The sequence below is a fragment of the Pyrgilauda ruficollis genome, unplaced genomic scaffold (genome assembly GCF_017590135.1).
Source record: "Pyrgilauda ruficollis isolate IOZ18807 unplaced genomic scaffold, ASM1759013v1 scaffold65, whole genome shotgun sequence".
NCBI classification, from domain to species: domain Eukaryota; kingdom Metazoa; phylum Chordata; class Aves; order Passeriformes; family Passeridae; genus Pyrgilauda; species Pyrgilauda ruficollis.
Window position 1 is genome coordinate 3,903,949 of NW_024528266.1, and position 12,647 is coordinate 3,916,595.

Below are 12,647 nucleotides of genomic sequence, written 5' to 3' on the forward strand. Positions count from 1 at the left end.
ATAGTTTTATACTTGTATCACTTTTCCCTGAACGTATACACTAAGATCCATACAGTGTCATTCCATCAAGAAAAACTAAATACAAAAGCCAGAAAGAACCCCATCCAAACCAAACCAACCACCCACCCACTCTGGGTACAGAAAAAACCCACTGATATCTCAGTCACTGCTTTCATGAATATTTATGTGAAATTGGTGACAATTCATGATTCCTGGCTAGCTGATCATTCTTCTGTGATAGTAACATGATATTTTCCCCACAAAATAGCACATTTTATCATATCATCACTGTGATACACTATATAATCTTTTAACCAGTTGATTCCCCACTGTGAGTTTTAGATGACAACTTTCATACTAAAAGCCATCAACAATTACAATTTCAACCTAAGAATAGTATCTGCCATTAATTATGCAAAATAAATACTATTTAAATCCCCAAGTGGTATGACAATACCGTTTCTCTAAAAAAAAATGTTTGTACCCCAAAGGAAAGTTTTTGGTAACGTCTTTATTTGAACACATTAATCTACCAAACCAATACACGTTTCTTGACTGTACTCCTCTGCATGGACACTGTGGGAAGATTAAAAACACGTGTCACAATTTGATGGCCAGGCAATCTGCTCTCCTAACTTGCAGCAGAAAAGCTTTTAGTTACATAACTGTACAGTTCTACCAATTATCGCCCGCCCCCATTTGCTCCAACTGCAAAAACCTGAAGTTGAACAAGACTTATATATTTTAAAATGGATTTAACTTTTTTAGTTTCACTTAAAGCACAAAGAAACTAGACTTTTTTTTTCTCTTTTGGTATGCAGTGTGAACAGGTAAATACACTGGACCCATTACAGAAAAAAACAGAAAGGTTAGAAAGCTTTCTGCAAGGAGCTGCATGTCCCTGAATATGTCACAAGTCAGAAAAGCAGTGTGCAAATCAGTGAACAGGACAGAAATAAAAAGTTCAAAGTTCTGCAATCCCACAAGTTGCAAAAGTCTGAATTGGTCTTGAAAATGGGTACTTGATAGATATTCTAGGCATTTTGCACAGAGCAGCCTACTTCTTTTATACTTAGCAATAGATGGTGAAATGTAGTCAGGAAAAACAAAACCAAACCCCCCCAAAGATGGAAAGTTGAAAAGTCCAGTACTCAAAACTAACCTTGTCAATTGAAGTAGTTCCAAAAGAGAAGCTTAAAATCAGCAGGTAAATGCAGAGAGGAAGATGTTCAAAATAAGAGTTAGTATTGAGGTTTAATTTATTATGGCTAAATCCCAGAACATCTACTGGAAAACTACAATGTTACATACAGTTAATCCAATTAGTATTTTGCCTGGAATAGGATGGAATAGCTTGCAGACTTTACTTTCCAGGTTTGCATGTACAAGCTTGAAATGTCCTTGTAATGTAAAACCCATATACTCATATTCTGATGAACAGCCTGATTTACAAATGAATTAAAGGGGCAATTTTGCATGCATGCACTACTATGCTCAATTTATCTTTTGAAAAGAACTGCAACTGCTTCTAAAGCTATAGTTCTGCCACCTTTCTTTTCCAACTCTAAATTCCTGTGAACCTCAGATCTGGAAGATTTCCCAGGCAGTTGTATCAATGCTTTATCTTTCATTAGGTGGGGGCAAAAGATATATCCAGCATTATATTTCCATTCATGAAGGCAGAAACATCCACCAGCCAATAACTCTAGCATAGTCTTCATGTCATGTTGCAGCTTCATATCACTAAGAAAGAACTTGCAGCACTTCCCCAAGAGCCCACAGGACAGGTTCCATATCCACTCCACACTGCTGAGTCCACCACCTTTGTCCTTCTTGTTATAAGAAAAAAATAATTAAAAGCACACTACTTATTATATATTCAGGTTTACTCTCTTGCAAGTATTAGCACTGGATCTGTTGTTTCTGTTAATTTTGCCAGACACCTCCTGTTTTGTTACACCTGCGCAGACCCTCTTTTGGTACTGGAGCTCTTACTATTAAACAACTCATGCAAAGAGGTATGAACATTCTTTCATCAACTAATAACAAAAAAATCCCCAGCAAAGTAAAGCAGGTAATTCAATTTTTAATGAAGATCTCCAGGATCAATGTACTTATGGATTTAAACTATGAACACAGGGAACATAAAGCATGACTTCTATGTGTGCAGGATTAACATTAAAAGCAGCTGTATTCATATTAAAAAAAAAAAAAATCCAGATACTTTCCAATACCAATGATTTCACGAAAGTGCCATCAAGTCATGGCCTTTGTACACTCATTAATTTATAATAACAAACTAATGTGACAGCAATTTTTCTTCTCCCCGAAGAAGACAGCACTGCTTAATTTACCCAGTGCTCTTCAACTTCCTTTGCATTCTAAAATTGCCAGCTGGAGAACAACAAAACTTTTCAACTCACTACTTCCAGGGTCAGTTCAGGCATCAAATTTGTTGCTTAAGAATTTGTCTACTTGAGCCTGTCAACATCCTACCTAAACTCTCAGGACAGCAAGCTCCAGAACTGCACAACACACTAGAAATGTTTTAAATGCAAAGAAATTTTTATGTTATTTGAAACTGATGTCCTGATCTCAAAAAAATTAATTGCTGGTACAATCAGAAAATTGGAGAAACGCTAGTTGTGGACTCCTTAGAAATTTATCTCTGTTGAGGAAGTTTTCAAGGAAGACATGGCCCCTTGACAAGATTCAAGTTTGCAGGACTGCCCTTGCAATTCTTGAGAAATCGTGTTTCTGAGCAGCTTTTTCTACTTGTTATGATGAATATTTTGATCCAATACACAACCTTTACCTATAGCAACCAATTTTTTCCAATTTAACTGTCTATAAAATACCATTTTAGTATAAAAATAGAAATTGGACATGGGGAGACACAAGAGAAATGTTTTTATCATCCTAATACAAATTAAATTATGTTTCTGATGGCTTCACCGTGAGGATTTCTCTTCAATTTACGTCAAAGGAACAAGCAATACTGAAACAGGAACAACTGATTTCAAGTGGTACTAGCAGTGAAGGAAATTTGAAGCTGAGCAGTGCATTTGCCAGTTTATTTATAGATGACAAAGTGGTAGAACAGTGATTTAGAGTGCAATGTCTAGTAGCACAAATAAAAAGTCTGTGACTGCTCTTCACAATACCTTTCTTCCGATAACTAAAGGCTCTTCACTGTGTACAAACTCAGTCCAAAGGTTATGCTATATGGTTTCCCACTCCAAATGGACATTAAGAACAAAATTTATATTCACACTACATTAAACACCATCAATTCAAAAACTTTCTATTTACAACAGTTTGGATATGCTGCACATATTTTCTCATTTATCAGGTATATGCTTAATTGGTGTAAGATAATAGGCTGACAGTAAAATACAGTTACTGTTTCAAGTGAATTTTCATTCCATGTAGCTCAAGATTATATTCCTATGTTCAAATGCCATCAAGTATTAGGAGCAGGTATGTAACACTGTCACCAGCTCCCGATGCAACATTTGCAAACTCATACATGTATGACAATTAACAACAATCTAGCAAAGATATCTTTTAAACCACTGTGTAGGGAATAATATCCACCACTTGATCACTTGTTCTTTACATTCACTGAGCTAGAGATGTTTTTGCACTGAGTTCCAAGAAACTGTGCTTGAGCAAAGCAGCACACAATACTAAAAAGCCTAAGGGAGGAAAACACCCTATTGAGTTACACTGTAGAATGCAGACTGCAAATCCCAAAGGAGGTTGCTTTGTACAATGTTTTGGAAGCATTTAGCTGCTTACCATTCCATTAGTGAGCACATGCTTCCAGGAGCTTACTGCTTTGCAAAGACACCTGGTACTTACAAAGCCTTACTGACAAAGAAACTATTGCACCATGTAAACCTGCACGTGTCTGAGCAGACTTGGTCACTTGTACAGATCTACAGTAAGATGGTAAAGAGGCTGCGTGTCCAATGAGAAGTATGCCCTAAACATTTCTCCAAGTAGTTTGAAGGGTTGGAAAGTTAAAAAGGCTAAGTGAAGAAGCCAAGTGGGAAGGAGTACTTACAGTGGACACACAAAGGCAAAGCAAAATCAACTAAACCAACTTCTGTAGATCAGTTATCAAAGACTGGGCTTCTTCAGAAAACTCATAAACATGAGGGAAAACAACTACAAGAGCTACATGCATTAAATTCTCATGCGCTTCAAGAACAACCACTGCATTGTTTTTGAAGGGCTCAACTATTAACCAGAAGGCTCTGATTTTCCTCAAAATTTAATAACGAAGTCACATATAAGGGTCACATGTCTTCAATTACACAACCTTACAGCTTGAATGAGGCTTGCGTGCAAGTGTGTATCTGAGTAATATTATATATTGCCATAGCAATATGAGATGTTCAGAATGCCACAGTTTAATTCCATTTTTTTTTAATCACTAAAGAAAGAGCAATTTTCTTCCTTATTTTCTGGAGAACAACAAGGAAGAAGTACAAAATAAAAGAAGAAACTCCAGAAATTTTTATTTGCATCTGCTCACTAAAGACACAAAGTTTGTGGTTAAGTTACATACATTGTTTCATTGCCATGCAATTCTGTTCCTGTTCGTGAGCTGTTTAAAGAACTTGCAGTTTTATAACTTACTGAAATTAAGGTCAGAATCACGTAGACAGCTCACTAAGTAACTCTTCCAAAGAAAACAAGTACAAGACTCAACATAATGGGCTTTAATAAAAATGTTTGTTATACTAAGTCTATTGAACAACACAGCTCTATTTCCAAAAGAAGCATGATCTCATTCATATTCATATCTGGTTATCTAACGTGATTATAATAGGCTTTCATCTATCTTTTCCCTTCAATCACTGCATGCAAATTGATGAGTTTATACTACCAGAGCGAACTGGCATTAACAAAAAAGTACAATTATGTATTTTCATAAAGAGGCCTAGTTAACCAAAGATAAATCCAGAAACCATTGACCATACAGGTGCAGCAAAGGAAACCACAAATGAAGCATCAAAGCCACATTTGCCAATGTTATTTGACTGATAACTTTCCTTCTTTGCCTAGAGGAAAAAAAAGGCAAGGAGCATCTTGGGAAAATCTGTTTTCTGTGCAACACATGAGGACACTATACTGCATTCTGCTCTGCCAACACTTGCAACTCCAGTGTCTGTAAAGATCACCCACGCTCACTCCTTCTAATAGGTTCTCCCACCACCCCCTGAGGGCTAGAACAAATTAATGACACTTTATTTGAAGAGGCAGAGTAAAAAAGAGTAGAGAAGGAAAACATCACATCAGAAAAGACCTTTAGGACAACAGTCATTAATATGCTCTGATGGAGGAAGCAAAAAAAACCCCAAACCCTAACCCATGAAGAAGCAGAAGCTCTTCAAAATGTTAAGCCTAGAAAAATGTCTTCAGCACAAAGATTTTTAAAATAGCTCTACATTTTAATTTTCATATCACAATATTATTTGCAGTGTCTCAAAACAAAATAAAAACCAGATACATAGACTTCACAGGCAGAGGAGTGCCTTTGTGTATACAGGAAATAGCAGAAACAAGTCTCAGGAAACAGGCTCTACCAAGTGCCGTAAAATCTACACTGGCAGAGAAAAATCCTTCTCTCCATGCCTCTACTCCACCTGAATTTCTCAGAAGAGTAAGTTGGTATCACTTGTTGACAATGAGGTACCAAATGAAAATTTTAAATTCCAGATCAAAGCCACTTAATGGAGTGGTAGTAGAAAAGGGATGGTGATCTAGTGAATATTTTACAGATCTTTTTTTCCAAGATCAACATAGGTAGGTGCTTTCACCACATATACAAGATGCTGAATTAGGTCACAAAGGGACGTGACAGGACTAAATCAGCATTCATTCCCATATCCACCGAAGAAACAACTAGCTCTTCCCCTGCCATCCTCCCAAGGTCAGCACTGTCCCTGAGGATCCTCCTTAGCAAATATAAAAGCAAGTATACTGTCATTATCTCCTGTTAATGCACCCTTAAAATCAGGGAGCAATGCATATTCCACAAATAACCCCATCAGAAGGATTACTTGTGAGGAAAGTGTTTCATTGGTGTTTGGGTCAGGATTTCCAGCTCATATCCTGAGATGAATATTATTTTTAGCAATAGGAAAATTCTCTTATCCTCAGTTTTACAGATGTGAAAAACAAAGGCCCAAGGAATTTTAACAGTTTATAAGGTCACAGCTTCAGTCAGCAGAGATTGCCTGAGAGGGAGCAATGCATCCTTATATTGCTGCATCCAATTCAATGCACCAGAAGCAGACAGCCCTTTCAAGGAGGAAGGAAGATTGTGCAGAATAAGCATGCACAGCCCAGCATTAAACACAATGTTCCAAATGAAAATTAGGGAAGCTGAAACAAGGCAAAATGAGAAAAGGACTTTTGAAGAGGAGAATCTCAAATAAGAGGATAATTTTTTTTCTGATGATTTAATTCAACTCTTAGGAGCAGGTTTCTCCACAATCAGTATTTCTCTCAGCAGCACTAATCCCCACCCCAGTAAAGCTAAAACACAGACACTAGTATTACATGGATGCAGTGAGAGTTGCATAAAGCCCAAAGAAAGCCTCAGTTATTTACAGAGCCATGATGGATAGTACAGTTTGCTCTTCTTACTACAGAATTTTAGAGCAGTATTACCATCACAGACTGCAATCCAATCACCTTCCAAGCACCCAGCAACATACAAGATTTTACAAGTAGTGTGTCAAGCTTCAGTATATGAATGCCTAGTATCTAAAAACCCAACCACAAAATTTTCATGTTGGCTGGTAACAAAGGTTTTCCATTTTCACCTGGGGATAACATTTGCGGTCACAGTTTCCTCATTCTGTGCCATCACAGCCCTACTTGACGTTTCATCCCACCCCCACGACGGGTTTTAATAAGAATCAGAAGCAACGCTATTACAAAGAGCATCCTCCTTGCTTCAGTGCAACAATTTGTCTTATCAGTAGAAAACAAACATTTGCCCACCACAAAAACCTGCATTTGTTTGTTACCTTTGTATCTGCAGCACTCTATACGTCCCAGACATAGAAGGGAAAATGAAAATAAGATTTCTCAAATTCCTGTGCTCTTAATTAGCAATCAGCACCAACACGGATACTTGTACTCCTGAGTTGGAAGAGCCAGCACAATTAGCCTTAAGAAATTCAGTGAAGTGCAGCATTTGGGCTATATTCAGAGCCATGAATGAAAAGAACCAGCAGCCAAGACCTACTGAGCTTTTAGTGTCAGTTTTTGCACCCATCTTAGTGGGCTTGAGCCATCACTGTAATCCAGCCTCTCTGCACTACGGGTGTTCATGTGATAGTACATGGGTATAACGTAAAGAAAAGCAAGAAATGTGCAAGATTCTCCAATTCTAGTTTAAGACATAGAAAATGACTTTGGTTATGTAATACAGATTCTAATTTCACAAAGTCTTATGCAAATCTAATTCTGGTGAAAAATGCTTAAGCTCTGAGGAAAGTGCTTTCAAGAGAAAGCTCTCCAAAGTAATTTTTTGTCCTGGTAAAAGCTCACAGGATAATTAGCTAGGAGAGCCAGTGCAAGGAGGAGTTGACCACACTGGTTTCCCCTTGATGAAAACATAAACATGATCTTGAGTAGATGGTTAAATCCATATGCTAATCTTAAATCAACATGAATCATAGAAAGGCTGGTGTTTAAAGGCACCTTTAAGAATACCTAGTTCTAGAAACAAACTGCTATCACTTAATGATCCTTATGAAAATAAACACAAAAGTCATGTTGATGAACTGAATAGCCTTAATTATGTTTCTTTGTATAACCTTGTTATTAGGCAGAGTGCAAGCAAGTGAAAAAGGACTAAGGGCAGCACTAAGGGGTGTCAGTCAGGCAGATTTGAGCTAGCTCTTGCTCTGTGCTCCTCAAGCAAGCTAACCAGTCCCTCACACTATATTAAGAATTGTTCTCCTAATGTCTGGCTAGAGAGGGGGAAAAACCCAAGAAGTCAAAAGAGGGGAGTGACAGGAAAGACATATTATTTTAGCAGACAGCCACCAACCACATCACATGCAGTAAGTTGTTCTGAGGGGTAAGAGAGTACTGCTGTTCAGAAATAGAGGTAAGAAGAAAAGGCCAGCAGAGTGCAAAGAGTATCAGGTGAAAAAAATGGAAGAAAAATTCTGTTACACTGAATTGGCATTTGTGCCACTCTTCTGGTCTGCAATCTACCAGTAACCTCAAGTCTAACATCCTTTCAGGCTCCTAATGTAGAGTTAGTAAATATATTTTTATGATTACAGACAAGACATTCCAAAGGGAGATAAGTAAGTGTTTAAAATGCTGCCTAGCAGTCAAAAGATTTCATTGACATTTGATAAGTGAATTAAGTGTACATGAATTCATTACCTCCAACCAAGGATCTCCACACCTTACACTTTGCACTTGCAGGATAAAGGACTCTTCTGCTTGAATGAACCCCAGTCAAACAGATAACACAATTATATGTAACACAATCCATCAGAGCACACAGCAAAATAATGCTTGAATGGGGCAGTAAGAGACGAGCATTTTCCTGCTCCCATTCCACACAAGTTGGGTATTGCTGAATTTTTAACACAACACTATGCTCACACAGATTGAAGATGTTAAGCCCTTATTTCAGAACTTTCCTCTTTAACTCTCCTGCTCCCTAGAATGACTCACTTTTCAGAAAGAACATTGTCTGCTTCTGGCTAAGATTCAATATATTATCAGCTTAAATCATAACAGAAAATGTTCTTTCCAACTATAATACACTACAATACTAACCCCCAAACCAGCCATAGATTAGTTTACTTTTGTCCTGAAAAAAGAAAAAAATCCTTTTCATGATATTAAAAGAATTGCATTTCTCTTCCTCTTCTCTCTTTAGCATGTGTTTCCTGCAGCTTTAAATTCAGCTCCCAGCTGTAAGAAACAAGACATGAAAACATTCCTGGTGAAAGATGATTTGACAAAAGCCATCAGCTGGAAATGCTCACAGTCAGAGTATCTTTTTACTTGAAATTCTTCATCTAGCATGTTATTATTCCATTTGTGATTCCTCATAAGCACTAAATTTCAGAGAGAAATGCCACTTTTCACCACCTCTTACAGGCTGTGAGGTTCCATCCCGTGAGGGCTGGTGACAAGCTGACCCCTGCAGAATGTGCTTCTGTTCAACAAAGCAGAGTCAAGCAAAAACCCAAGGAAGTGCTCAAAACCACAGACCCTTATCAAGGCAACTCCAGGAGTCTCTCTCTGACCAAAGTCCTTCACTAGAACAATGAAATCATCAACAAAAAAACAAAAATCGTGAAACATCATGGGAAGCTGAACACCCACTAAAACAAAAGTTACTATTACAAAAAAAAAACAAAACAAAAAAAAAAAAAAAAAAAACAAAAAAACAAAAACCTCCAAACCCAAAGGCCAAATGAAGAGGGTGAACTTCCCCACACAGTCAAGGCAAACCCAGCAGCGTTACTAATTTTCTTGCAACAAAATTGCCATCACTGGTTAGTGAAACAGCCAACACACAAGATGCCATTGTGCTTTTAAGCAATCGTGTCTGCATCTACCCTGGATTTATAAGGCTGTATAGGTCCCTTGATACTTAGAGATGCTTAAGTTTCACACTGTTGCTTACTACCATCCACATATTGTCAGACAAAAAGTTTGGACTCCAGCACCTGGAAAGAAATGGTAACTTGTAATTCAATAGTCCTTTGCTACAAGGAGTGGGTCCACTACAATTTCCTGTTCATTCATTTCTTTACTGATGTCTAATTCCCTTTGTTTTCTATAATGAGTAGCTTAATGAACTGTCTTTTTTACAGGAGAATAGTGAACCTGGTGTCTTCTACACTCATGGCATTTATATTATTTTTATGCATATTTCTAGATATTCTATTCCTTGCTTGCTAACAGGCAAGAGACTTTATTCTCAAGAATATGCTGCCTTGATCTAATGAAACAAAATCCTTTGCTCTCATTACACATTCCTTTATGAAACAACAATTGCTGCTGCTGCTTCTCCCTTGTAAGGGTTTGCACAACTGATTGGTCAAATTTGACTCTCAACAGTCCAACAATTTTAGGAAAACAGTTCCTTTGTGGACTTGATACTGTCAAGTGAAAAATGTGTACTAAGAAAAAAATATATGCTATTTGCACTTCATGGACTTTCCAGGCTGCTTGCTTCTCTTTTGGACTGCAATAAACTGGTTATTTGAAGTGACCTAGAAGCAGAAACCTTTCAGGCACATAAAAATAATAAAATTCTAATGTATTCATATGTTTGTTGGAGCTTGCCTGTGCTTCACTGAAACTGTAGATATTGCTTGGCAGTCTCTCTTTAGCCTCTTGTATCTGGATAAGTAATAAAATATTTAAAAAAACCCAACCTGTTGGATCATAAACCTGCATTTATTGTATCTGAATGTTTTCATGTACTCCAGAAGTTTTATAACCTATATATTCATTGAAAAGTTCATAGATACACATACTTTGTGTATCTATATTTCAAATTGAAATATTTACTACTGAACTTGGTAAAGAAAATTCAATAAAGACCTTCAAGAGTCTACTATAAATAGACTGCTGGAAAGCTGAAAAGCATGTGACCGAAGAAAAAAGAAGCACCAAAATCAACAGAAGCTTCTTATAAAAAAAGGAAGACATATCATTGTGACAAAAAAAATATGAGTCAGTGCAGACAGGTCCTTATCTTCAGAAAACACACAAGTACAGCAATCAGGTTTTAGATGATCATCATCCACAAAAAAAGATAATTGTGTGTGTGTCTTTTTGGTGACCAAGCAAAGCAGGGATATCTATGGATCACAGGAAACAGAGCTGATGAAGGTGCTATGAAATAACACAATTAGAAAAGAACAGGCTTTCAACCTATTTTTCTCCTTTTTCATGCTGTCTCGGATAACAGACAATTCTAAAATTAAAAAAAAAAAAAATTAGAAGTCCAACAACTAATTCCCTTACCTCATAAGAATGCATATACAGCTAGGAAATACTTGAGGTTTTCCACCAAAGAACAGATATATACGTATGTCAGTCCTTGTTTAAGAACTATAAAAGTCTAAAATACTATTTTAAGAATTAAAAATATGAAAAAAGTCATATTTGTTTATTTTGAATACTTGTCCAGCTTTGATTAACAGCTCACTGAAACTGGACCACATAGAAAAGACCTAAAACTCTGGAAATGTTTTGACAATTTTTCTTAGAGGACAGAGGATTAGAAACTTGCCATGGACAACATTACTTCCATCGAAGACTGACCAAGTACGTGCCTACAAGGGATCCCAGGATCTGGGCAGGGTCTGGAAGATCCTCCTTCAGTTCTGGAAGTGTCTGAGCTGTCCCTTCCAAGCTGAGCAAGGAACAATTTCCAGCCCTAATCTTCAGCAGGAAAGGACTCAGAACTTTCTTTGAGCCCCTCTCACTGATCTACTTTTAGAAACAAACAGCAGCAATAAGGGAACTGAAAGAACAAAGCCACATCAGACTTCTGCAGCCTAGCAAAGCTTCTGCAGCAGGCACAAATCTTGCAAGTCCAGAAAGCAGTTTTCTCCTTTTTTTCCTTTTAAAATTGTTACAACAAAGTTCTACTCCAAGTATTCTTATCTGTGCTAAAAAATCCCAAACCAACAAAACAAATAAAAAACCCAACAACAAACAACAACAAAACCACAAAAAATCTATTGAATTATTATTATTAAGTTATCAGAAGTAGCATGGATAACAGTAAGGATCAGATGAGCTTTGCATTGGAGCAATGATTCTTAATATTCTCTGTACTCCCTGTCACATAGATCTCATTTACATACTAGTGTCTCAGAAAAAAAACCACCTCCAGAAATACTTGCAAAAGAGAACAAAATACCTAAAATAAACACTGCTTGTTTTCTTTGTGGGTTTGGTACTCAAAGTTAGTGAATATCATTGTCTTGCTTTGCTTTAACTATGCTGTGCTTTTGGGCACAGAGGATGATGTGAACGCTGAAAGTCTCACACCCTTGGAAAGGCATTAAAACATAGTGTCATTAAAAACTGGACTAACACTGTCATCTTTCTGTAGATCATTCATAATAATGATTATTTCACACCTGACTAGCCAAAATGCTATTCTGTATCGAGGTTCCATCTTTAACAAAGGTTTTTATTTGCCAGCTACAAGCACAGTATCCTGTTAAGTTCCTTTTTAAGTAAAAGGATAAAGATGCATCATTTAAGGTAATTTTTCAGTGGATTGCAGCACTGCTGTGGTTTTCAAGGCAGCCCTTGAACATGGATGCTCTAATTATCTAAGCTCATTAACCAGAAAGATATAAATCATCATTACAGCAGGAAACAGAGTGCAACATTTAAAACTCAATTAGCAACAATGCAAGCAAGTGGTAGGCTGCAAAACCTGGCTTTTCTGTCAAATTAAAAATTTAATAGAAGAATCAGCACCTGCCTCTTTTGCTACTTTGGTGCTGGGCTATCAGGAGATATTTCTCTGTTGTAAATAGCAACAGTAAAAGTTTATTTGGTAATTTAAAAGGCCATTTCTATTCCTTGTACCTTCACTTTAGTTTTTCTAA

At 37.0% G+C, this 12,647-nt stretch overlaps 1 protein-coding gene across 1 annotated transcript in view; it reads right to left on the reverse strand.

Moving 5' to 3' along the window:
- Nucleotides 1-12,647, reverse strand: part of PPP3CA (protein phosphatase 3 catalytic subunit alpha) — a 170,145-nt gene that overhangs the window by 51,546 nt on the left and 105,952 nt on the right. The window lies entirely within an intron of this gene.